General features: G+C 45.9%; 1 protein-coding gene across 4 annotated transcripts in view; it reads right to left on the bottom strand.

The window, feature by feature from the left end:
- Positions 1-25,016, bottom strand: part of SUSD6 (sushi domain containing 6) — a 77,794-nt gene extending 52,778 nt beyond the window's left edge. Inside the window, exons 1-2 of one of the 4 annotated variants that reach the window (XM_084519497.1) lie at positions 24,852-25,016; positions 19,408-19,494 (exon numbers count right to left, since the gene is read on the bottom strand). The gene's annotated coding sequence lies outside the window, so the exon portion shown is untranslated. Of the gene's footprint in view, positions 1-8,681; positions 8,831-19,407; positions 19,495-23,390; positions 23,548-24,851 lie in introns of those variants that run through there. The other 3 variants (XM_084519494.1, XM_084519495.1, XM_084519496.1) reach the window with 3 other exon arrangements.

Here is a 25,016-nt window from a genome sequence, read left to right as displayed (position 1 = left end):
GTTTCAGCATTTTTCCCCTGCCGCACTGCATCACAGAGGCTTGGTTTCATATTTTCAGCTTTAATCAGTACAACAGCACATTTACAGAGGACCATATGCACAAAATGTTCCAGAAAGCTTTCCAAAAATAATAAGTCCTAAAAAAGAAAACTCACAGTAAACTGAAATGGCTTCAGGGAAGGAGAATAAAGAAAAGCCATGGAAAGGCAGAACCTCTTATAAGCACATAGAGGCTTGAAATGATACGTTTAGTAGGAACAGGATTCTCAAAGAGGCATTGTATTGGTTGGGTTGCTTTTATATCCAGGAGGTTTTTCTCATTTATGCAGCTGTGTTAATCTGTATCAGGGAATACACCACAAGGTGCGTATACACTAAAGGTTTATTTTACAAACCCTCACTGCCAGAATGTAGTTCTCCCCATCCACTTGTTGTGCTTCCATTTCCAGTAATGTGGCTAAAAGCATCAGTCTGCTGTACACACCAAGCAATACAGCCATTCCAGGAGGACATCCAGTTGGGAAATCTTTTTCCTAAGTCTCCATATAACTTCAGGAAGTCAGTTTTACATTTACTTAGTTATCCATGATTGTTTTTTTTTTTTCATTTTATTTTTTGCATTCATCCTTTATATTTATTCTTAAGAGCAGACCATCTTCAAGTCCTTTAGGAACTGCCATCCCATACACGAGAATGTCCACTCACCACTTCTAAAGGATGACGACACTCACTGGGTAGCACTTATTATTTGTATCACAGTTTATACAGAAAGTTCCTCACAACAGACATGTTCCAACACCAGACCCCTCCACGATAACAAATCCTTGATATCCGGGCATCTGTCAGCACAAAGCTGTTTTCAAAGATAAACGCACACAGAAACCGCTCTGAGAAATAAGAAATAATTTGCTGCTTCACAGTAGCAGCAACGCATTAAATGTTTCCTGTGGAAGATGCACCATTCTCACACCACAGCCATACACGCACTTGCTCCAAACGCTCCCTGTGACAGACTGGTTGCATGGGTGTTGGACACATCTCAATCTGCAAACCCAGCCACGCTTCTCTTTGGACAATGTGCAATTTAAAAAGGAAAATCCAGTTTTGCCTTCTCTAACTGTTTTCCCTCAACAGGCTACATTTAATTTGATTTTCTAACAGGGGATCAGTGTTAATTATATACTGATTTGAGGAGCACAAACTGGACCCATGAAACCAGAGAGGCACTCAGAAGGATCACTGCCCACTAATTCTCACGGGTGAGCATACACACACCGAGCAAAGGGGCTGGGTGCTCAGAGCAGAGCATCCAGCACAGGTCACTTTGCAATAGTGCAGCAAACTGTTTGTCCTGTGACTTACAGCCACGATTCAAAAGTTGAGCATTAAAGATTTCCATCATTCAGCTGGGGTGGGAGAAAAGAAACAAGCCAAAAAGGAAAGGAGTACGAGTCCCCTGGATAAAACCCGTCATGAATCCTGTAACCTGCATTTCAGTGGAGGCCAGTTTGATGCTCAAACTTCTCCCCTGTTTATATGGCATCAGCAGTCACTCAGCTTTTACTGACCACCAGTCTCATCCACCCCTTGCACATCAGTGCTGCCCTAACTGGTGCTGAGTTCCACAGACTTGCAGGGGGAACAGGGTCCTTGCAGCAGCACAGCACTGAGGCTGGTGGCAGCAGGAGGGGAAAGGCACAAAACCCCCCCCCTCAGCTTTGCTGCTCAAGGCTGCAGTGCGTGGAGCTGCTCCAGCTCGGGTGAGCAGCCTGTGCTGCCTGCTGGGCCGAGAAACCGCACAGGCTTCTTGTTCCTAAATCCTCCTCTGTCTTCAGGGCATTAAAATGTAGCAGAGAGAATTTACTGTGTGTTAAGACGCCCTAGATCAAAACCCTCCACCTAAATCAGGGCTCTGCATAGCCTGGTTTCTATGCAAATTAAAAAAAAAAAAAAAAAAAAAAAAACCTGGGTGAGAGCACTCCACTATAGCCAAAGGCAACACAGGCCTGCCTGGTTAGAGGTAGTCAAATGAAATCTAAGTGGGAAAAGAGGGAAAAAGTTACAGAAAGCAGGATGGCAGAAAACAGCAACTGGCTTAGGCAGTACAACTTAGGTTTTTGTGCAGCAATGCAAAAGGCTGCAAAGTGCTGCATAAAGGCAAAAGCAATGCTTGTGTCAGCCATCCTACGTCAGAGGAAGGAATACCCAAGAATTAAAGGACACGGGTTATTTAACCTTCTGCCTAGCACCTCTGCTTTTTCAGCAGACAACCCAGGACCACATAAACACCGCAAATATTCACCCAGCCTCCAGGGAAAGCCCTCCCAAAGAGCAGATTCCCTCCCGATACTCAGAGGGGTAAAGACAAACACTGGATAAAGCAGCAGGCCTCTTGCAGGGAGACCACAGCCCAGGGGTGAAGCACCCCATCAGAGAGAGCTGCTGAGCAGCTGCCTGCAAGGTGCCGCTGCCTGCCATCCCCAGCCAAGCACATCACCCCAGCCACTGCCACCTCTGTGCCCTGGAGGGGCTTATCTGGATTTGGAGCTTCCCCAAGCACCCTGGGCAACTACACTCAGGCCACCAATCTATTGTCACAAGACACGTGCTGGCAAAAAAATTCCCAGTGACCTCCACTCAGCTTAACCAGAAACGTGCAGCAACTCCTTTAAAGGGTTTTTTTTTTTTTCCCCCCAGGCATTTTGCAAACAGCTATGAAGCTCTTGCCTTGGCCAATAATCCTTAAGCAATTTCCTGTCTCTGGAGGCAAGATTTGCCCAGAGTGAATTGATTAAATAAAGGTTATTAAAATTAGTATATAGTAAGCTGGTTTAACAGTCCCCACTTCACATTTTTACCTGTAACACACTGCTCCAAGCAGGAGCACAAAGTTCAGCTATAAAAGCTTACAGGACAGCGGAATTAATATGCAAAACCAGCCAAACTGTAAGATGAAGATTTAAAATGCCTTTCAATGACAGAGGATTTTCATGTTCATTTAATCCATTTTCAAGCGAGTTTCTCAAAGGGAATTCACCCAATTCCTTCATTACTGTACTTCTAAGATTAAATTTGCTTCCCCATTTTGTGAATCTGACACGCAATTTAGTGTTAGAGAGTCAGCATCCTTCTCACCAGAGCTGTTCTCCTTTTGCCTCTGCAGCCTAAGACTTTGATGCAAAACAAGCTAAACCCACCTACTCCATCTTTCAGTATTACCAACTCTCACTTCTCTTAAGGCCAAACATTTTAAATAAAAGCCATGCAGGGAGACAAGTGTTAGCTCCTACAAATGCTAGGGGTATGCGTGGGGTAAGCAGTTAGCCTGACAGCAGCATCAGAAACTTGCTCAGCAGTCCCCTGACATTTCCTAAAAAGAAAGCAGTAGTCATCTGATGAAGGAATGAGAGTAAAATAACAGCACTAGAACAGTTTAAGAGGAACAGAGCAACCACTTAAGGCATGCTTTACACATACAACAAAAACCTGCACCTTGCAGATAGGTACAAACATCCACATATCAGCACCTGTCTTTCATGCACAGGTTTATGTAGATTTTTATTCCTCTCCACAAGAGAAAAAAATTAGGCAGTTTCCAGAAATGGCGTGTGCACAAAAACTGACAGTAAATATTTATTTTTTTTTAAGCTAGCCTCGTTTCTCTTCACTACACGAACAGAAAAACAACTGTTAAAAAAAATAAGGTGTTAGCTGCAGCTCCATCTAAGAACTTGTATTGTGCATGTCATGTACAGCAGTGCTCAGAGAAGCTGGTGGTCTGTCATTTGCAACTGTCCAGGCTTCCAACAGAGCCTTCAACATCGCTTAAAAGGCCACTTAACAAGCTTCACTTTGTCAGAAGGCGAGCTTCCATGTGTTTTATACGGATTCTGGTTCACCTAAAACTGCCTTTCTGGGTGAGCAGAGCATGACATTTAACAGATGTAAGCAACGCAGTTGCCTCTCAGCAGCAAACTATCTTCTTTGTCTGCCTTTGCACTTCTGGGTCTCCTTTCCCCATGAAGCAGTCATTGTTTCACACGCAGGGCTTGCCTGGGAGAAGGAAGTGGGAGGAGGACAAAAAGAATCCTGCATTGTGGAAAATAAATAGCTCCATTAAGGCTCCAAAGGATGCTGTAAGGCACATTTTGAGGAAACCACTTTCCTTATAGTACACTGCAGAGCACAATAGTTATAAGGAGCCCTCTTTCCCCAGCAGCCACATCCCCTTCCCTAACCTTTAGCAACAGTACTGCAGACAGACATCACCGCCCTCTGCAGCCCTCCCACCACCGCCAAAAAGTGCCTCTGCAAGTCACTGCAGAGGGTGTCTCACAACACCCCTGCAAACAGAAAGAGATCCCAGTGAAGCACTATTACTGCCCCTTGTCAAAGTGATAGATGGACAACCCGCTGCCAGCCCCATGACTTAATTTGGAGAGACAAAGGTCAAGTTTCACCTTCACTGCCAAGCACGACCATGCTTCATTTACACCAAGGGCACCCATAGCCTTCACAAGTTCCTTGCAAGTAAACACACTGATTCTAAATAAGCTAATTATACATGTATTTCGGCTGCGTTTGGTATGAGACAGATGTAATAGGGCAGGAGTTTCAACTCTTTGCAAAAGCACTCCCATACACCTTGCTACAGGGTGAAATGAAGATTTCTGACCAAGGAAAGCTGCTGGCTTCTGTCTTCAGACCAAGAGCAAGTTTCAGCCTCAGACCTCTGCATCACAGAACACCGAAAGTTGCTCCTGTCAACAGGTAAAGGCTCTCAGGAGGGAGGCCTCTGTAGAGCTGAATGGCACACCCTCAATAACACCAGCATCTAGAAAACACTGAATTATTCCTTGGAAACACTGGAGGTCCTTCATCCTGCAAGGACAGAAGCAGAGCAGTTGAAGGTCACGGTGTCAGCAGCTGCAAGAGGTCCAATTCCAAGTTTTCTCTCTTTTTTAGGGGGCGAGGGTAGGAGTGGATGGGAGGAACAGAAGTAGGAATAATCTCGACTGTTGGACTTTCTACCCACACACAGCCTAGAGACTCAGAAAGGTATACCACAGAAGGAAGTCTTGATGTGATGCAAATGATGTAACACGGGAGAGAGAGAACCAGCCACGTGAGGGCCTTGTCATTTCAGAGCACAGTAATGCTCGATCCCCACTGCACTTTCCTGAGAGCGCACAGTTCACCTGCAAACCAATCATCAAAAGCTGACTACACACATTAGGTCTATCCCTTGGCTTGCTCTCCTCACCTACAAGTAGCCAGCAGACATTATGCAAGCCAATTGTTTGACTAGAATAGAGTTGAAGATTTCCCCATAAATAACAAATGGGGGCAAAAAAGTTGGCAGCTTCCACAGGTCTACCAGGTCTGGTTTTCTATGTTTGAATGCTGACATTTTCCAAAAGAAATGAAAGCCACACACTTACTCAAGAGCAGCATCTCCTTTGCCTTACATAGACCGCATTTATTATATGATAAACTGGCTGTCAAATATAAAAAGAAAAGGTTACATGGCATTTTAGTCGCAGGATCTTTTCGTGCTGTGCATAAAAGCCCCCAAGTCTCTCACCCTGCTTCTTCCTCTTCTGCATGCATCTCCCTCATCCCCCTCCCAAGGAAAGCCTCTTGGCTGAAATGTCATACCCTATCCCATTCTCTTTAACACATGCTTTTTAATCTTTATGACACATTACAGATAATTGTTCTGCCTTGCTGTGGAAGTATGTGCAACAGGACAGATGCACACTGGAAGCTCAGGGCACATACCAAAGGATAAACCTTTGCTTCAGACAGGTATGTGAGTAGGGTAACAAAACCTTCTCGAGCATTTCTTGCCTCATTAGCATTTGCAGTGCAATGGGAGGCACAAAAGTCTGAGACTACAAATGGGACCACACAGTGCTAGGTGCTGGATAAACCCAGAACAAAAAAAAAGACACTGAGCTGCCATCACAGAGAGAAACCACTTGGTTAATCTGAGCCATAAGTGGTTCCCCGTGATCTTACTCTCAACAGCAGTTTCTTAGAATTTAACCCCTGGAGAAATCCAGAGCTATTTGGTCTACTGCAAACGTGCAGAAAGATCTGAGCCACGCCTGTTCTTAATGCTCTCTTTGTTCATTACTCTGAATTCAGAGGACTGAGAAGGAAATTAAAAGGTCACTCAGATAGGCGAGCTATTTCTGTCTCAGAACATGCCAATAACTCGGCTCGGATGCAAAATTCAGAGAGCACGACTGCTTCCTCAAATTCTTATCAGTAAATATTCAACTCCCTTTTTATTTTTACAGCTACAATCACTGACATCAGATTGATTCTTGTTAATTTATAAAGTCAGATTTATTTCAGGGATAAAGATTAGGACTGCATATGCATTACGTTCTTTGCCACTGGCTCTCCCTTTCTGGTTCCCAGCTCTTTCCCCTCACCTTCAAGCTTTAAGACAGCCTCACCACTGCTTTCCTTTCTCTTTTGTTTCTTAAGATTACTAACACACCCCCTTACCCTCCCCACATACACTTCAATACACGCTTCACACACAAGCAAACCTTCCCTCTCCCCCAGTTCCTTGTGCTACTTCCTCAGCTGAACTCATTAGCGAGGTCTCCAGGACTTCCCATGACTGGAAAATTGCCCCTGGGCATATTGGAATGAGTTTGTAAGGTTTTGAGGGCAGTTACTTTGTGCATTTTGCAGAGGTGCTGTGCAGCTGCAGCATTTGCAATCGAGGGACACATGCGTGCATAGCTCCCCCTCAGCTGTGCTCTCGATTCTCAGCGTGGAGATGTGCTGCATATTGGTAACAGAGGCTACACTCCTCCACCTGAGGGGTTAGCACCACCCCACAGGTATCTGCCAGAGGTTTCCCTAAACAAACACAACTTGGAGCACAGGATCCTCCTGTTCGAGGGAAAAAGGAGTAAGCCTGCTCCTTTCTAATGCCAGATGTACTTTCAGAGAGCCTGATGCTTACCCTTGTGCCATGGTATTTAATTTTTTTTTCTTAGTTGTTCCCCAATTTAGTTATGCCTCCTTAAGAGGAAGAACCTATGCACAGTCCTACACCCTCACCCTTGCCCGAGATGAAGAACTGCTACCGAAAATACCTTCCAAGGCTTGATACCAAGCCAAAGCACGGCTGCAGCATGGACAATAGGCTACTGCAATAGCAGTGGAGAGTAAAACACTCAGAGCAGTAGGACAGAAACCAAGTTCACTACTAACCACCTCCAATCATCTTGAATGTGAATCTTGTCCCTCAGTTTAAGCTTTTTTTGAGAGGTTGTACATTTTGGCAGCAGCACCTTAAAGACCTTTGTACCACAGAGGAAAACATTAAGAGATCTGTCTCTCTGATACCTTAACATTTATCTGGCCTCTACTTGCATTTCACCACTCCCAGTGTGGCTGTTCCTCTCCCGATTAAGGACAGAGATGAAATAGCTGCCTCCAATAGCTGCCTCCCTGCGTTTTTGTAACTGGCCCCAGCGGAGTCTGTAGGATCCTGGTCCTGCTCCCAAACACGGCTATCAGCAGGTCTCGCTCACGGGGTTTTCTCTTCTACTGAGGAAAGCATTAAACTTTTAGCGCAATCTATTGCAACCAAATCACTCTACCATTAATCCCGATGTCCCCAGATGCACCTTTCCTCCCAACAAACAGATCCCTAGGGTTCAGGCTCCTACACAAGCAGATACTTAACACAGCGTGGCCCATGGCCTGGCTCTGCCCAGAGGCCTGACCAGGCAGCCACAGTGCTCGGGGCCATCCGCAAGCTGCACCATTTTGCACCTGGACCTGCCTGCAAGAGCACCTTGCCTCAGCGAATGTAGCTACTACTAGGCCTCAAGTGCTACAAAGCTCAGCACAAGAGGATCACTGTGGAGCCACCATCACAAGTGGCTTACAGCCCGAAGAGAAGCCAGCCAGCCCCAAAGTAGCCCGAAGCTGTTCTAAAACTACCATTTTCTGAGCACAGACAGGAAGGGCTGTTCCGTACCACATCCTTCTGCAGAACATGATATGGGGCAAACCCCTTGGGCCCAGAGAGGACCATCTTTCTGTCCTTCTGGTGAAGGAAGCTGGGGAAGGTAGAATTCCTCCTCTAGAGGTCCATGCTTCCCTAGGGGGAACCAACCCACACCACTGCCTTCCACAGTAAAGCACCAGACAAGCATGTCAGTAGGCTGGGCAGAAAAAACAAGCTAGTGCCTTTTCTGTGCACTGTATCAGCTGGTGAGCACAGACACCCCTCTACACACACACACTGAACTATTCCAGTCTTTTATATATGGAGAAAGTTGGTATCCAGATTCCATAAAAAAAGGAGAACAAGAACTATTTAATATTTCTATTTTGCCTTAAGCATTCCCATCAGCAAACATCTTACTACCCGAGGGGAGAACTGTCCTGTTAAACCACAGCAGGTTCTTTGATAGTAACAGCAAACCCTCCTCCACATTACAGAAATCAAATAAATAAATAAATAAATAATTCTACCATCATATTCTGTTTGACACCTTTCTTAGTAAATACATCACTCCTGACACACATTGATCTTTACATGCAGAAGACTAGCAGGTCACATCCCCTGAAAGGGGGAAAGAAAGAAATTTTGACCAAGGCTAGATTTAAAGAAAAAGGGGAAGAATTGTCTTTATCTATACCTGGTCGAGATGCCATCAGCTCACAACCCTGCCTGTTCAGCTGTGCACACAGGTCAGCACGGCAGCAGATCTTTGACACTGTCTTGGGGGTGGAGAAAGGTGTCTCTTCCCACCGAACCTCCCCAGGAGATGCAATTTCTGAAGAGCTGAGTCACTCTCGCCAGCAAGGACCAAAGTCTCACTTGTGTTGTGTCAACTGCTTTAAACAAACAGGAACCCCACGCAAACAAAGACACCAGGAACAACTCCTCACGGCTGCACTCTTCCAATCCCTGCACGCCAGAGCGGGGGACGCTGCGGTCTGCTTGGCACTCCCTGATGTTTGTCTGCTGTGGCACATCACCACGTGCCTACCCTCCCTTACTAAAGTGGAACACTACTGACAGGTACAAACAATTATACCGGTAGGGAAAATGTAAAAAACAACCATTTGTGTGGAAAAATATACCCATTTTCCTCACTGAAACAACAGTGTCCTGGTATACAAAGTGAGGCAGATTCGCACAGAAACTGCATTCACAAGCAAAACAGAGCTAAAATAAGCCACCACAAGGAAGGTGGGGTGGAACATTGTTTTATACTGAAGAACAAAGTTCAGAGGCCATAAGTAGCAGGAAAACAGAAGGAGAAACTATTCAGCTGAGCACACTGAACCAGAGTTTCAGGGTCAGTTACCATCTATACACACACACTTCAGTTCCACAGCTCAAGCAACATTTTATGTATGTTCCCCCATGCCCTTTATTTTTCAATGCCCATTTAGAAATTCAGAGCAATAACCCGATACGCTGGAGCTGTGCTATTACAGCCCACTGCAGACAGGATAGAAAGAAAACAAAGAGAATTTGTGTAACAAAGCAAAACAGAGCAAGAGAGGAACATCTGCTACGTTTACCAAGAGCACCATATGGTCTGTATCTGAGGTACAGGGAATGAGTTCATTCATATTTAAAAGCAAAAGTAATAGGTCACTCCTTCCAAGATAACTTCCAAGATAAGAGGGAAAATGCCTATTTTCCAACTCCACTCCTCCAGTCCTATCATCCCCAAACCAGATTTCCAAACCAGATTTGGCTTTCTGAAGAACTGGTGCTGCCATTGCTCTGGCCTGGACAGCCAAGCTCAGAGCACTTCATTACAAGACGCCACGCAAGGAGGGTGAGAATGCCCCTTTAGTGGTTTTGTTCAGCCCTAACACAGCCTGCTTTATCCACAGTCCAGTCAGAGCTGCAGTGCTGAATGACTAAATTTTGTCAGTAGATTACAGCAGTGCTCTGGAGCTATGATGCATTTGGCAGGAGAGTTGATGGTTAGCACAGTAAATCTTAACTGCTATCCTGGAGCCATCTTTAACTCCTGAAAGCTCTGCCCATAATCGCAAATAGAGGTGGCTCAGATCTAAGCACCCAAGAAATATCCTTCTGCAACAAACGTGGCAGCATTGCTTTCTAATGTCCTGCCAAACACAGGCACAACAGCTGAGAAGTCTTCTGCTCCAGCAGTGCTACCCCACAGGGGTCTGCCACACAGCAAACTTATAATACAGGACACAGAAGTCAAGGAGAATGATCTCCATACATCCTCATCATCTCTTTAAAGAACACGTCGGTTTCAGTTTTCTTCTATTTTATCACCTGTTGGTAGGTATCACTTGGCTGTGAAAGTGCTCTGCAAGTAGGTAAGACCCCTGGTACTAACAGTCCCTCAACAGCTGTCAAGATACAGCACACAAGTTCATTCATTTTTTGTAGAGTCCCTTTGTCCCACTAAGGCCTTGCTATATTTGCTGGCTCTTTATTCTTCCCAAAACTTGACTCTGCACTTGCTCTCTGCAATTCAAGTGTTCACTTTGTCGATTGAGTTTTCATTGCAAGAAACGGATAGCAAAAAAAGGATTAGAAGGATTTTGCAGCAGTGCTGAGCAGCCTAAGCCACAAAGAATGGTGTACAAAAGCCTGCTCTGACAACCAAGTGCCAGGAGTAAATAAAATGGGAAATGACAGGCCAGATTAGCAAGCACCAGCGCTAGCTCCCAGATCCACCCAGGTCACAACATGTCCCAGTCTCCCCTCTCCATCCCTTTAAAGCACTCCAGCCTGAGTCCTGGTACACGGCTGCCCTGACTTACACATCGCTGTGCATTTGCCTCTCTGACCACGGAAGAGAGCTTGGCAAGAAACCCAGGGATGAACGCTCGTACAAAAAGAGCAACCCACAAGTGTCTACAGCAGAGCCAAGCGTTTGCTCAGAGGTACTCCCATGTTCTTGGTGTGCAGCTCTCATATGGACTTCAAGTCCCTTGCCAAGCAGCAAGGCAAAAAAGCAGTGCAGCAGAGATGCGACACGGACAGCAACTGTGCCTGGTTAACAGCCTCACTGCCAGGAAGTGCAGGAGGAAACTGAGACCCGATATCTGAATTTTACCTATTGCCAAGTATTTACTTAGAGGTGGGTGTCAGACTCATCTAAGGATCAGAAACTCCAACATTATGCTTATAAAGCCCTGTTTTTGATGATACTGTTATAGCATTAACTGTTGTTTTCTCCCCTGCTTCCTCCCATGTTTCCTTTACTGGTGATCCTGCTGCGAAAGGACACAGGTTGCACTGGAAAGCAGCAGAAGCGGTGTACTCCTGTGATTAGCAGCCTCCAGGATGTAGCTAGGGAAGTTGAAAGCTGAAAGCAGACTTCTGACTTCAAGGCCTTCTGCGACTCAGGAAGCCTGTGTCACACACAGCCTAAATTATCCCTGTAGAAGATTTGCCATGCCATCAGAAGTCACTCACAATCAATTTCTAGCAAGATCCATACTCTAGATTTTTTCCATGTGAAATGGAAAACCTACTGCCAGCAAAACCATCACAGAATTAAATGCATTTCCAGACTGGGAGGGGGAAGCAAGAGGGTGTAGGAGGGGTATGGAAATCAATAGTCTTGGAAATCACAAAGACTAGCACAGCTTTAAGCAAGTCAAAAGCCACTGGGAGAGATTAAATACAGACTTCCATAACAAACACTTCTACAGTCTCTTTTCTGTCTGGTATCATTAACTCTGCTTGTGGCTAACTGTGATAAAAGCCACAGCAACTCGTTTCAGAAAAAGAGGATTTTGTGGAGACAAAATCTAGGGCTTTTTTTTTTTTTTGTGTGTGTGTGTGTGTGTGTGTGTGTGTTTTCTATGTGGAACTGGGGATATCTTATGTATTACCTGAACCTATAGGTGCACGTGGTGTTCACACCACACTCTGCTGCAAGCAGCAGTGGAAACCTGAGAACAAAGGAAGGTCAGAGCAGACCAGAAGCTGTGTGGGTGACCCCACCACGTGCACACAGGACTGCAGGAAGTGGCAGAGGTCAAAATGACCGTGCACATGTGGCACCTGCCCTCTGCAAAGGGTGAAGGGGACAGAGAGAGAGGCTGGTATTTCACAGGGCAGAATTATTTCGCATTTTCTTTTCCCAAGCCTGCTTTCTCAGCTCTGCAGTCCCAACGTTAAACTTCATTAACAAAAAGAGGCACAATTATTTCCCACTTAAGAGCAGTTAAGCTTTGCCTCAGAAAGTCTCACTTTGATCCCCTAATTACTGTATGGATGACAAATAAAAGTGTTTTTTTTTTTTTTTTCTCCTCTCTCCCCATAAATTAAAAGGAGCTTCAGGTGTTAGAGATGCCCTCAAGCTGCTTGGCCATGGTCTGAACTCACCTGACTCCCGATTGCTCATCACATTGTGCAGAGTAGAGAAGAAAAACAAACACAGTCAAAGCCTTCAACCCTGGGAAAAGCACATTTATTCTGCAGGATACCAAAATGGCTATATCTGTGTCACTGGGCATACTATGATCTGAAAGGAGAAAGTAGCATTTCACCCTCCAAACTCTCACAGTCTTACATGAACAGATGTAAAGCAATTTTTCAGACAAAGGTAGGATTTCCCAGTTGATAAAGTACACTTAATAGTCACTGCCCACTAGACATACAGAAATCTCAGAGCAACAGGATTTCTGTTTCCTGAACACTAATTGAGCTTTCCTGGAGGAGGAAGCCATTCTGTTTGATGCAAAAGCAGATGAGGTCTGGCTTAGTGCTACTATGGGAAGAGGTACTCAAACCCACCTTTTCCCAGACCAAACACAACTACACCTCAAACTCAGGCAACAAAACAACAACAACAACAAAAAAAGGGACAAAGTATCTTGGCTTTTTGTTCAAGAGATTCATGCAGATCTTACTCTGTGGTATAGCTGTCCCATGCATGCTTGTATCCTAGATAAATTCAGTGGCTTATTTAACAGCTGCTATAGCAAAATGTGCATCTCCAGTCTGCAACACCACCAAAAGCAAAGTCAGGCACTCCAGAGCCCATCACCAGCTCACTGGCAGCAGTGGGGACCCCACTCTGCTTCTTCCTACCTTAATGTTTTCCAGCTGAGAAGAGCATTTCCACAGTAAGACCTAGTTTCCTTTCCAAGCCACGTAGCAGCCCCGTATTCCTGAGTTTGGCACTTACCTGAGACCAAATGACCAGATGAACGAAGACGTGTGCCCTGATACAGTGATGCCCACATCTGCCACCCCTCCCTGTGCACACACGGTGCACAAATTCTCATCCTCCCATGCAAAAACAGGGTCGTGGGCTCCCCAGGCACCACCTGGAACACCAGGGGTGGCTGGCACAGCCCTTCGCAAGCAGCTGGGAGCCTGGCAGCCTTACAGCCACACACTGTAAAAACCACAACATAATGAAGTTGCGCACCGCAGTAAAAGGCACGCAGCAGCCACACATTACACTGGAAATGGACGTTAATTGTGGAAGTAAATCCACATACAATTTTTATGCAATGAGTTCTAGCTTCTGTATTTTAGCCCTTCTTATCCCAGAAGGCATCAGAGAAGTTCATCCCAGGTTACAGAGGGCTACCTATAAATAACACAGCCAAGCTATCCAAGGGTAAGCCTCACCCCAGCAACATCTTCTCCACAGCAATATCAGGGAAAAAGAACAGGTTTAACCTTTTAAAATCAGTAAGCTAAACAGGATTGAATTGCTTAAAATAGCTTTTGCAAAACACACTAAAAAGGAAAATCTACAGACAAATAATACTCCTGATCCCTGGGTTTACCACTGAAAGCATGAGAGACTTTAGAGGTGTTTGAAAACAACATCTTTATACGTATGGAAATGCTTTATCTATCCTAACAGATTTATGTACTATAATGCTTGTTTTCATCGGAGGATGAAGGGGAGACGACAGGAAGGGAAAAAATTTGTCTTTCTGGGCAAACATGATTTTACATTATATGGGACAAGAACTTAAGAAACCTTTATGCACATAGAAGAAATGGGCTAGTTATAATTACTTACATTTTTCAATGCTCTTTTTTCCCCTCCCTTCCTTCACTGCATGCTACTTGCCTTTAATTGTCATTTGTGTCCCCGTCTGAGAGCATTGCCTAGCATGCTATAGATTACATCTCAATTACAGACAGACACAGAGCTAAGGAAATTGATCTACTGTGAAAAAAATTCATGTGATCAATGAGCTCACCCAGCTCATTGCTCCATTTCCTGCAGATGCCAGAGGCTTTGACTGGCAGGAAGCACGCAGAGAAGCCCAGGCAACAGCCACACAACATGCATGGCACTGTGCAAAGCTTGCATTAATGCTGCCTGGACTAATCACCTTTCCTAACCTCCCTTGTTTGTTTGTTTCCTTAAAGACTAATAGAGCCTCCTGAGCAGTCTGTTTTCAAAGTCACTGTAACTTAAATACCCTCCTCAGCATCCGATTCCTGGGTGGCAGGCCCAGCATCACCTACTGCTGAGCACACTCACCAAAGGACTCCATGTACTCTATTTCCAATATTCTCATTTATTTCTCTTCTCTGAAAAGGAGAGAGCATTTCCACAGCAGTCTTTCACGCATCACATACAGAGTGTAACAATCGCCTTCACGGTGCAGGTCTGAAATAACACTACTGAATTCATGGGCTCATCCCAGCATAACTAATGAGTTAAGCCAGCTTCAAAAGGCCTGCTTAAAATACCTTATCACCTCCTCCTTAGCCTCACCCTTCTCCAAAAAGTTGCCTCTACTTGAAAAACAGGCTGCCTGCTACACTTACAGCAAATTCTACTACCATCACGTACAACAATTTTGGCTCTGTATCCGAAAAGGACACAGAAAGAATGCTAGGATGATCGTGAGTCCTAGAGGAAACAAAATAGATAGAATTTATTGATTTCACATTTAATATTGTTCTTCATGTCTTGAACGACAAAAGAAGAAACTGCACTCCTTACTGCACCCATCCTGTAAAATCTCCCACCTGTGGGCATTATATGAACAGAGCGCCTAGCATGAAGTTCTGAAAGTGAATAAAGTGGTGATGCTTTGAACTTCTCTGAGGTGCTGTACAGCACCTACGTCTATACCCACACAGAATTCAGGATATGTGCTTGTCCTTGTTAAGGTGCTGTATTGCCTAAGCCAAATAATATCTCTCAATAGCTTGAAGTACCACTTTACATAGAAAGGTGGTGCAAAATTCCTCTATGTACTTGGAGCCTGTTAAACACTTGCAATAAAAAAAAAAAAAAAAAAACACATAACAAGGTACACTTGAGACAGCAGGAACCTGTTATGCCACAGTCACATGAACACTGGAGGACTGTTACATACCAGCTTGCTTTAGCAAATATGGTTCCTTGTCACTAAGTACCTCAGAGAAATCACATCTTAAATTCAGTAACACTTGTCTGGAGCAACACCTGGAGAGGCTGCAGCAAATGCACAATTCTGCAAAAAGCAGCATTTCTGATCAAATCCTCCTCTTCAGTCAGCGCCTACCAATGCACTAGCACCCTGCTGGAGATGGCAGAGAAGAATGGGCACAGGTATGCAGAGCAAGCAGGGCAACAGAGAGGGACTTGCAAGAGGCAGCGCACACCCAGGCATTACCTTCACATCCAGGTTGAGAGAATCCAGAAGCATGAGTGCCAACTGTTTAACATTCAGTGGCTCAAATGCTTCAATTTCTTCCAATTTCAGAGTTCAGTCCCTTTCAAAAGTCTTGTGTGTATACACATCTACTTTCCCATCTTCCTGTTCAACTTCACACATTATGCAACGCAGCCTCGTTTTAGTTCAAAAGAGCCCAAGTTTTTCTGAAGAATCTAACAAACACCTCCTGCAAATCATCCATATTAAAAAAGAGGCAATGACAGGTTTCAACCTACACTGCAACAGACCTATCTTCAGGTGACATACCTCTCAAACAGGAGATTTACTACAACAGGTTTCTGTAACAAGCTGTTTTTCAGATGAATATTTCACATCAACGGCTTCCTCCCAGACTCTCGCTGCCATAAAACTGCTGCTCTACCGATATAGAGGTGAGTTTCTGCTCCCAAAACCCCTCTCTATAAGTTACACATCAATAACTATGATGCCCATTAACAAACAGCTGTCTTTCTTTGCAACTTTTATGACAGATTTGCTGAACCAGAGAAGTCTGCATTTTACCTCACCGCAGAGCCCTTCCTGTTGGAAAAAAGAGAGGATTCAGACCAGTAAATGGCAGACCAACCATACTGCTGATTTCTGTGAGCAGACACAGCAAGGACATGGGTGACACCCATTCCCCCAAGCACCTTCATGTGAAGGTCCCACCCCTTGTACAGAAGAATCAAGTCAAGCTATACATCTCACGTGAACCCAGGTCGCCTCACCACAGCTTGTTTTAGAGAGCATAGAAGTCAGAAGCACGACTCCCTACCCAAATCAAAGGGGAAATACCACCCTCATGTTGTGCTGAGTCCCACCTCCCACCCAGAGGTGAGGTGAGACATATTGCCACCCACGTTGACCCTTGATGTGTTAGTTAATGGCTAAACTATGCTAATTAAAAACTCTAGCTTCCCACTAAGGGATAAATACGGATGAAAAATTAAAACCAAGAAGAGTCTGTAGGTATGTTTGGAGGGATGCTGGTGTGCCCACAGCAGAGCAGCCAGCACTGATACACACACCCAGGTGTTAGGCTTTCCATCTCCCACACTGATAGAGCAGACATGGGGGGAAAGACATGTAAGTGCAGGCTAGAGAGCATCCGAGGCCTTACAGGAAACTCTGAACAGGGTCTGTTCAGAAACGCTTCTGCCATCTCCCTTCTGTTCTCACTTCACAGGGTAAAAATAACAGGAAAGAGGAATCCTGTCTTCTGCACTGCAGCCTCAAGTTCCTTCTCTCTCACACACCTCCACCCCATTTCAGGATGGGTGTTCCGTATCGTACAAGACCAACATTACGTTGAGAAGTGATAGATTGCTATCTGTAAGCACAGGGCTCGCACTCACAGGAAATGCCCTGCAAAGGCCAACTGAGAGCAAAGGAAAAAAAGATAAAGCCCAGCCACACATACGCATCAGAATCAAAGAAAAATTCCTGTTCAAAAGTGCTCATAAACCCCTTCCTGCAGCTAATGCTTCCATGCAAGTTCACTTCAGGGAGACACTGAGCTCCTCACCTGTGTACAGTCACTAGCAAGAAGTTTTGGCTCTGGACTCCCAGCCCCAAACGGTTTAAGTCAGTCTCCTCAGATGGGTCCCATCAGAAGATGCTTTTCTCTCTCCTCCCCAGTACTCTTTCACACACTTGGAGTTCAGCTTACCTAGACATTTCAAACCGCAAGTTTTTGGGCTACGCATACAGATTTTTATATCATCACTTCATGCCTTTCCAATTCCGCATGTAAGAAAAAAGCTCCATCAAAACAGAACACCAGGCTGATACACATCTGCTAGCTGAGCGGATGCACTCAGTTGCTGTCTTCCAGGGAAGCTCTTTAGCCCGTCTAAATCCCTCCTGTCCCGCTGTTCAATGCTGACACTACAGAGGGTCTCAAAACACCCTGCAGGGAGAACAGTCCCTAGTGAAAGACAGCAAACCCCCTTACAAATTCACCAGAAGGCCAGCTCAGCCGGACTCAGGACAGATTATCCGCTGAGGATTGTCACCAGCTATTCCCAGAGAACCTGCTATCACAAACCAAGCAGCTGTGCTAGGAGACCTGCTCTTACAAGCACAAAGATGATCTTCCCCTCAGCTTTGTACTGCAGAGGAAAGGCTAAAGAGGCTAACTGGGTACACTTCAACCCTTCCTTTCTTGATCTGCAAGGTATTTTCCTAATGCCTTTGTCTGACCTTCCATGGCAGCCCTATCCAGTGTCTTCTCTACAACCTCCTGCCCATAGCCACAAACAGAAGTTGGTGAAAAGGCATGGTTTTTAGTAAACTATTTTTCTGTTAAATGCTAAGTCATATATCACTATATGCCTAGCATATAAGTTCTTCTCTCTACTGCCATGCAGGTAATCTTTAGACTGGGAGGAGATCATTGGCATAAACATAAATACATAAACATAAAATACATAATATGTAAAATAAAACAATACATAGCTTGCATATACATTCCTCCTAGAAAGACTTAGAGGCCTTTGGAGTCATGATCAAAAGTTAGTCTCCTTAAGGGTTTTTAAAAACATGTGAGAAACAATACCTGTTTGCTCTTGCCAAGGAAGGAGGAAAGAGACAAAAGGAAGAATGCCTTCTAAGTTTCACCTACGTGCCTACTTGCATTTTTTCAGTCGCATGTCCCAACATGTAGCAAAGGATGCCGCTACCTTCAAGCCCAATGTAGCTTTCATCAACGAAAAGCTATTTTCTCACACAACGATATGAAAAATAAGCACACACATCCACCAAGACGTGTCTTTAAGTGAAGTGTACAAGTACCTCTCGGAAGCATCCAGAAAATCTCTAAAGATTTCAACGAGCACTCCTAGCGAGACCCCTCAAAACTCAAGTTAAGCCTTTGCACTCAAGGTAGCTGCTGCAGAAAACAAGGACAACAGGCCAGCACAGCAAGAGGCAGCAGAGGAACTTAATGCCTCATCGCTGCTAGCAGGATCTGGGGGATGAAGGGGGAACAGGAGGAATTATCCCTATTCTGATTAGCATCAGGACAAAGGCTCACATTAGTTCCGTCAGCACCAGGACTCTCCTAGAGCACTGAATAATAACCTTGTTGAAAGCATTAGAGGGATTTACTCCCCCCTGCTCATTATACATCCCTTCTCTTAAAAAAAGTCCAAATTGTAAGGTCCAAAGAACAGCTTGATATTTAATTCCTTGAAAGACATATCCAGGTAGTTTCTTGCCACTGATTCACAAAAAAAAAAAAATAAATATCTTTCTGTGGCATCTTTTCAAGGATAGCATTTGGAAGCAGGCACACACACAAAAAAATATTTTTTTGTTCTACGGAAAAGATCAGATAGGACAGGTGGCTTATCATGCAAGGTTAACTCTAGAAGACAAAGGAGGTCAACAGCTTCTACACCACCACCAAGGAGTGGTAAGGGGTAAAGAACACCAAGGAAAAAAACATGTTGTGATACTTGTGATAGCCAAACAGCATAAAAAAACAGGTTATAGAGGTATCAGGAAAAAGGCTGAGGCATGGCTATAAAGGAGTCGGTTCCTAATAAGGCATTTCAGAGCACTAGATTTCGAAACAGGAACTAATGCACGCAGATGTCTCGTCACAGAAGAACAATATGGAAGGCAGCACAGCGTGACTTTACAGAAAAGTCATCAGCATTTGGACAAAAGTTTAAAAAGCAAAGAGGAAAAAACAAGTAAGCACATTAACTTTCATCTTACCTGGTGTTGACACGAGCTGGCATCCAACAGTTGTCAAGTCAGTATGATAAAAGTGACAATTCCGTGATGATAGGTTGATTCGCACACCTAGGAATGCACAAAAAAAAAGTAAGTATCAGCTATGAATATATACATAAGGGATAAGAGCAGCCCTGGCACATAAAAGAGTCACAATGCGGTGGGTAGAAGCAGTTCTATTATGTTTTTAGGACACAGGCGCACAGATATGCTTGATTCAGGCATTACCCACAAAATCCTTACCTGGGTTTGAGATTTACGGCACAAGTTATACACAAAGAACATTCAACAGCACCCGCACACAACCCATTTAAAAACCTCAGGAGGGGAATGGATCATGGTTTCAAGCACAGCAGAGAGTTACTGAAAGACGTTTTTCAGCAGTACCCGAGCTTCATGAATTTTTTTTGATGGGACAAACTTCTGAGAAAAGTTACCCAAAATACACAAAGTAGAATTGCATCAAGTCCAGCTACCAGATACACATACACACCTTCACAAATAAAAAAAAAGGAGCGACCACAAATTGCACATACTTCCCAAACAAGCATAGGAGAAAGGATATTTGCTTCTGTGGAACCAGAAAAACACAGGTGTAACTTACAGAGTCTTATCCCCCCACTCTTTTATTTTAGGATTAATACTAACATCTCAAAGAGGTGAAGAGAAAAGGTGGTTATTAGTAAGGCAACCAGGAAACTTTCTCTGCTGTGGAAAGCGCAGCATCTGACGGCAAACTGGGCAAGCCGAGTGTCCAAAAGCGAAAGTAAAAGCTCTGCGGCTGGAAGAAGCAATTTCTGCCTCGCCTGTTTAAAGCTCTTGTTTGTTAAACGTCCCATTATTTAATGAAACGTGACATTATTTAAATGTCAACTTAGTGAGTTTCAGAAGCATGCAAGTCCTGCAAGACAGTCATGCAGCAAACCAGCAGCTGACTGGAGCTGGTCCCGCAGCTAATGAAATTAAAAGCAAGCTCCTCTTTGTGTCTCTCACTCGAATTATCATAAGCTTACCAAAACACACACCCCCGATCATACAACCCAGCTCCCCACACCCACAAAAAAAGAACAGATCTCTATTAGCAGAGTTGTACGGTTTTACAGCCTCTGCTCTCAAATCCTACGATGAATTTCCAGCATATTTTTTGTTGCACATCAGAGAAGCAGCTTGCAGCATTTCAGGATCACACAGCTCTTTGCAATAATGCCGTAGTTTTATAAGGACATACCATTAGATTTCAATTACAGGAAAAGCAGGAGCCTTCATCCCCTGAAGCAAGCAGGATGCCCCTTCTGCACCTTCAAAAGGAGCGAGGGGCCCTTGGAGAGCAGCTGGGTTCAAAGCATCGTCCCCCCACGTGCAGCCACTGGGCCATCAGTGGCACACGCAGCAGCAGGTGGGCAAGTGAAGGTTTTACACCCTCAGAGTGAAAGTTTTACATCCCCAGAGGGTTGCTCTGGACTTTCTGCACTTCTCTTTTTTAGGCAGAGACGTCAGTCGCCCTCGCAGGCCTGTGTCGCGGTGCAGAAGGGGTTCTCCTCAGGCCACGTGCCGACACTGAGGGAAAACCTATACAGGCTATTTTTGCAGCAGTTTCTGCCTCAGCTTTCAAGTATGATGTACCCACACACAGCACAGGATGACAAATTACTGTAAGTCTTCTTCACTGAACATCAAATTTCTTTCACATCTGGGATCATTCGAGAGCAACACACACCCACCATGCATTCCCCCCCCCCTCACCTAAAGAGGTTTTAATGCGATTGTATCAGGGCAGGCTGCTTCAGGATCTATTCCTTGAGAACTTTTCAGAAGTTATTTACAAAGAAAAAAATCATGAACGTTTTAAATGGGTTAAGGACATTCAAGCATTTAATTAATCTATACATTTAGAACTAGATATCCAAATTACAACTCCTTTCAAATGCAGCTACCTTAACAGCTACTGCTGAAAATGAGACAAGGTACAAATCTATTGAAAGGCCTGTATTTTATTTACAGCATAAGAACACCACTCTCTCAAGCTCTCTTAAAGAAATCAGATCTTTTTTTATTTTTTAAGACCATAGCATAATCAGGATTTCCCTCTTAAAAGATACATTCCCTTACAGTCCTGCAGAGTGATCCAGTATTCCAAAGCAATTTTCTTTGTTCACCTATCTTCATCCTCAGGCAAGATTCAAACTTGGTTTTGATCACAGACTCTTTCAATTCCCACTCACTTTATTACAAAGCCCCATTAAACCAATGCAAGAGACAACCAGGAGCAGCAGCAAACCACAGAAACGTTTAACTACAAACCAGAAGGAAAATGAGTTGAGAGAAAACATAAACAGTTTTAAAGTTTAAACAAAAATCCAGAACCATTTTGAAGCAGTGTAAGCTGAGGACAGAGATGGCATTAAACCCAGTTCACTTCTGAGCAGGAGGTTAAAATGGAGCACACTTCAGCCTAGCAAGTTCAAGCATCTATGAGGAGAAGTCATTCACAGAGCAATGAGTTTACATCGCTGGACCGAAAGCCGTTCTAGTTCACAGCATAAATACGATGCAGTGTTTCCCCCAAAGGCTTCCAGAAGGCAGCTCCCCTTTTCCCTGCTCCTACCATCTCCTAAGGCTGCGTTTCACCTTGCCTAGCACATTACGGCTGCAGAGGGGACAAACGTCCCCTTCCACTTACTGCCCACTTGCAACTGGGAAGCGAATTTACAGCTGGGTGGGCTGGCTGCCAGGCTCGCCGTTTCCCTTGGGGAATCACCAGCATGACACGAGACACATTGATCCTTTTTGCCGTGGAGAAGGTTCTCAGTGCATGCTCCACTTTCCGGGCCTGCCCATTGTTCAGAGCTTCAGCAGAGAAAGCCAGAAGCTGGGGGAAGGGGGCAGTGGAAGCCAAGGGCAAGAGGTAGGAGTTTTATACCTCCAACTTCTGATCCTGCAGCTCTTCTACAGCATGATCCTCCTTATTAAACTGCCTTGAATTATCACAAATACCATCAGTTTGAAACAAATATATTAGGAAGCAAACAATAGGCCAGGCTGTCGCTGGTCTTTGGGAGCCTTCAGAGGAAAAAAAAAAGGCATGGGTCATGCCAAAGCATGCTTTGGGCATTACCACAAGAAAAATTCTCTTTATTAGCATCGCTCGGCTCTGTCTGAAAACACCCTGCCTGCAGCCTGCACCACAGAGCGCAAACACCATGCTTCCTGCGAGAGAGCACCAGTTTCCACTGCTGGTACCAAGACAAACAGCACACAAATGCTGGTACAAGTATTTCTTGCTATACACAAAAGCTCGCTTCCTGAAATTTATAACAAGTGTCTCCACTGGCTAAGCTTACAATCTTAACCTTTCTGTTCAGCAAAGAAGCCTGCTAGCAGAGTCCAGGAAAATGCTACATGACTACAGAAAGGCAAAGCCTGGAGAATTACACAGGACTGAAAGACAGAGAGCACTTCGTTGAAGCCATCTACCTGTCCCCAGCTACTACCCCTGCATTGGGGGTTCAATCACTGCACCTGGAATAATTCCATTAGCACCCAGAGCAGCTTCAAAACAGATTAAATGTGTATGATGGCATTTCAAGAGACCTGACACTTGTCACGACAGTTGGATAAACATAATTAGAGATCACTGTATTTCTGGCAAGAGAAATCCCCTGCGACTGATACCACACTACGAGCTAACATCTTTGCTACGCATGCACTAAGTCTTCCCCTTTCCTGCTCTAAGAAAGGCCTGCGTGTCTCTACTCACATGCTCCTGAAGCAGAAATCCACCCCCGCTACCCCTTGCCCCCAAATCTTTCAGGAGAGGAGCCTGCAGAAGCCTGATGAGCTGGGATCAGCTGCCTGCTGCAGCCTACTGGGGCTCAGCAGCCACGGGGAGCCCCTGCAGCAGGCAGGGAGCTCGGCAGGAAGCGGGCTGGAAAACACTGGAGGAAGGAGACTTGCGAGAAACTGACCTTTCACGCGGATCCTTGCAGGCTGCTCTGGGAAGATAGCAGATTAGCGAGAACAAATACAAAGGAAGAAAGGAGGAAAAATAAAAAAAGACAGCGGTGGCGCGACACAGACTGTGGGTGCTGTGTGAAACCTGCCTGCGCTGACAGGGGCTGGCAGCTTTTATCTGTTTTCTCACAAAAGCAGAACAAGAGACGCATCTGGGTGGCGGGGCAGCTGGTAGGTGTGGTATGAGCAAATACGGTGATAAAAAGGAGAAGTGATGCAAGGGGAACAGCCGCAGACAGAAACCCAAGCAGCTAAGGGGCTGCACAGCGAAGGAGCTGAGGTTATGACCACTACAGATTGCTCTTGCTGAGAGCCGAGGCAGCTCTCCAGGCAGGAATAAAGCAGCTGGAAGCAGGCGTGATCAGAAGACAGAACTAATCCCATCAAAACCACTACGCTGCGGGCAGGACAAACCTCCAGTGACTTCAGCACCCTCTGCTTGCCGGTTCCCCCAGCAGCTCCTGCAAGCTCCAGCAACCTTCACACGCTGCTGGTAGCTGCCTGGGAGCTGTTTCAGCAGCTCAAGGACACCCAGCCCTCCTCAAAGACCACAGGTGGCCGATTTGCATGACAGCAGAGAGAAGGTGGCAGAACCAAATCCCCCCCCACTACCGTAAGGCAGCTGGGAAATTTCAGCTTGCAGGTCATTACTTTCCCAGGCTTTGAAACATCTGCATATGCTAAAAGCTGTGAAAGCAGCAGCGCGGGGACAACCGGGTTTTTACGGGGACTGCTCCAGGAGGAGGCTGTGGCTTCGCTGTCATGTGCTGCCCTGCTCTGCGAGGAGCTGCGATACCACCGAGCGATGACAGCCACCTTCGGCTTTAAAAGCCGGCCAGAAAGAGGCAGCCAGATTACATTACGGGTCCTCCAGGCACACTGCCTTCATTCCAGCTCCCCTTAAAGAAACACACCTTCCTCCGCCGCTCCATAAAACACCCGTTTATGTAACGAGCGGGTTGCGGAGGGCAGATCAGTCTCCAGCAGAGAAAGAAGTTTATTTCCGTCTGGGAGCTGTGCTCGCCAAACCCTCACCGGGAGCAACACGCGAGTTATAACACGGCAGGAGCGGGACCTGCAGGGCTGCCACTGCCACCGCCGGCCGCCCGCCCGCAACGCCGGGAGGAATTGGGAACGGAGACGGGCACAGCGGGGCACGAGGGGAGGAAAACGGGTGGGATGTGCCAAGAGGGCTCCGATAAGGCACCGGAGGAGGAGGTGGGGGGCAAAACCAGCGAGGAGCCGCAGCCTCGGCAGGCAAATCACCGATGCGCTGGGGCAGGTCCCAGCCGGGGGGAGCCCCCTGCGCGCAGCACCTCCCGTTACCACCTTCTCCCCCGCCGCCCTCCCCGCTCGCACACCCGCCCGGCTCCGCGTCCCCCTCTCCCCGGTGAAACCCAGCCGCGCGCCCCCACCTTCAGCAGCTCCCGCCGCGGAGCGAAGGAAGGACGCAGCACGGCCACCGCTCCCGGTCCTGCTCCCGGCCCCGCTCACCGGCCGCGGGGCTGGGGCTGGGGCTGGCGCTGGCGCTGGGCGGCCGCGAGTCCCGGAGCCGCCGACCCGCGACCACGACGCCGCCG

Source organism: Aythya ferina (genome assembly GCF_964211825.1).
Source record: "Aythya ferina genome assembly, chromosome: 5".
In the NCBI taxonomy this organism is placed as follows: Eukaryota; Metazoa; Chordata; class Aves; order Anseriformes; family Anatidae; genus Aythya; species Aythya ferina.
This window is presented reverse-complemented; position numbering and strand designations above follow the sequence as displayed.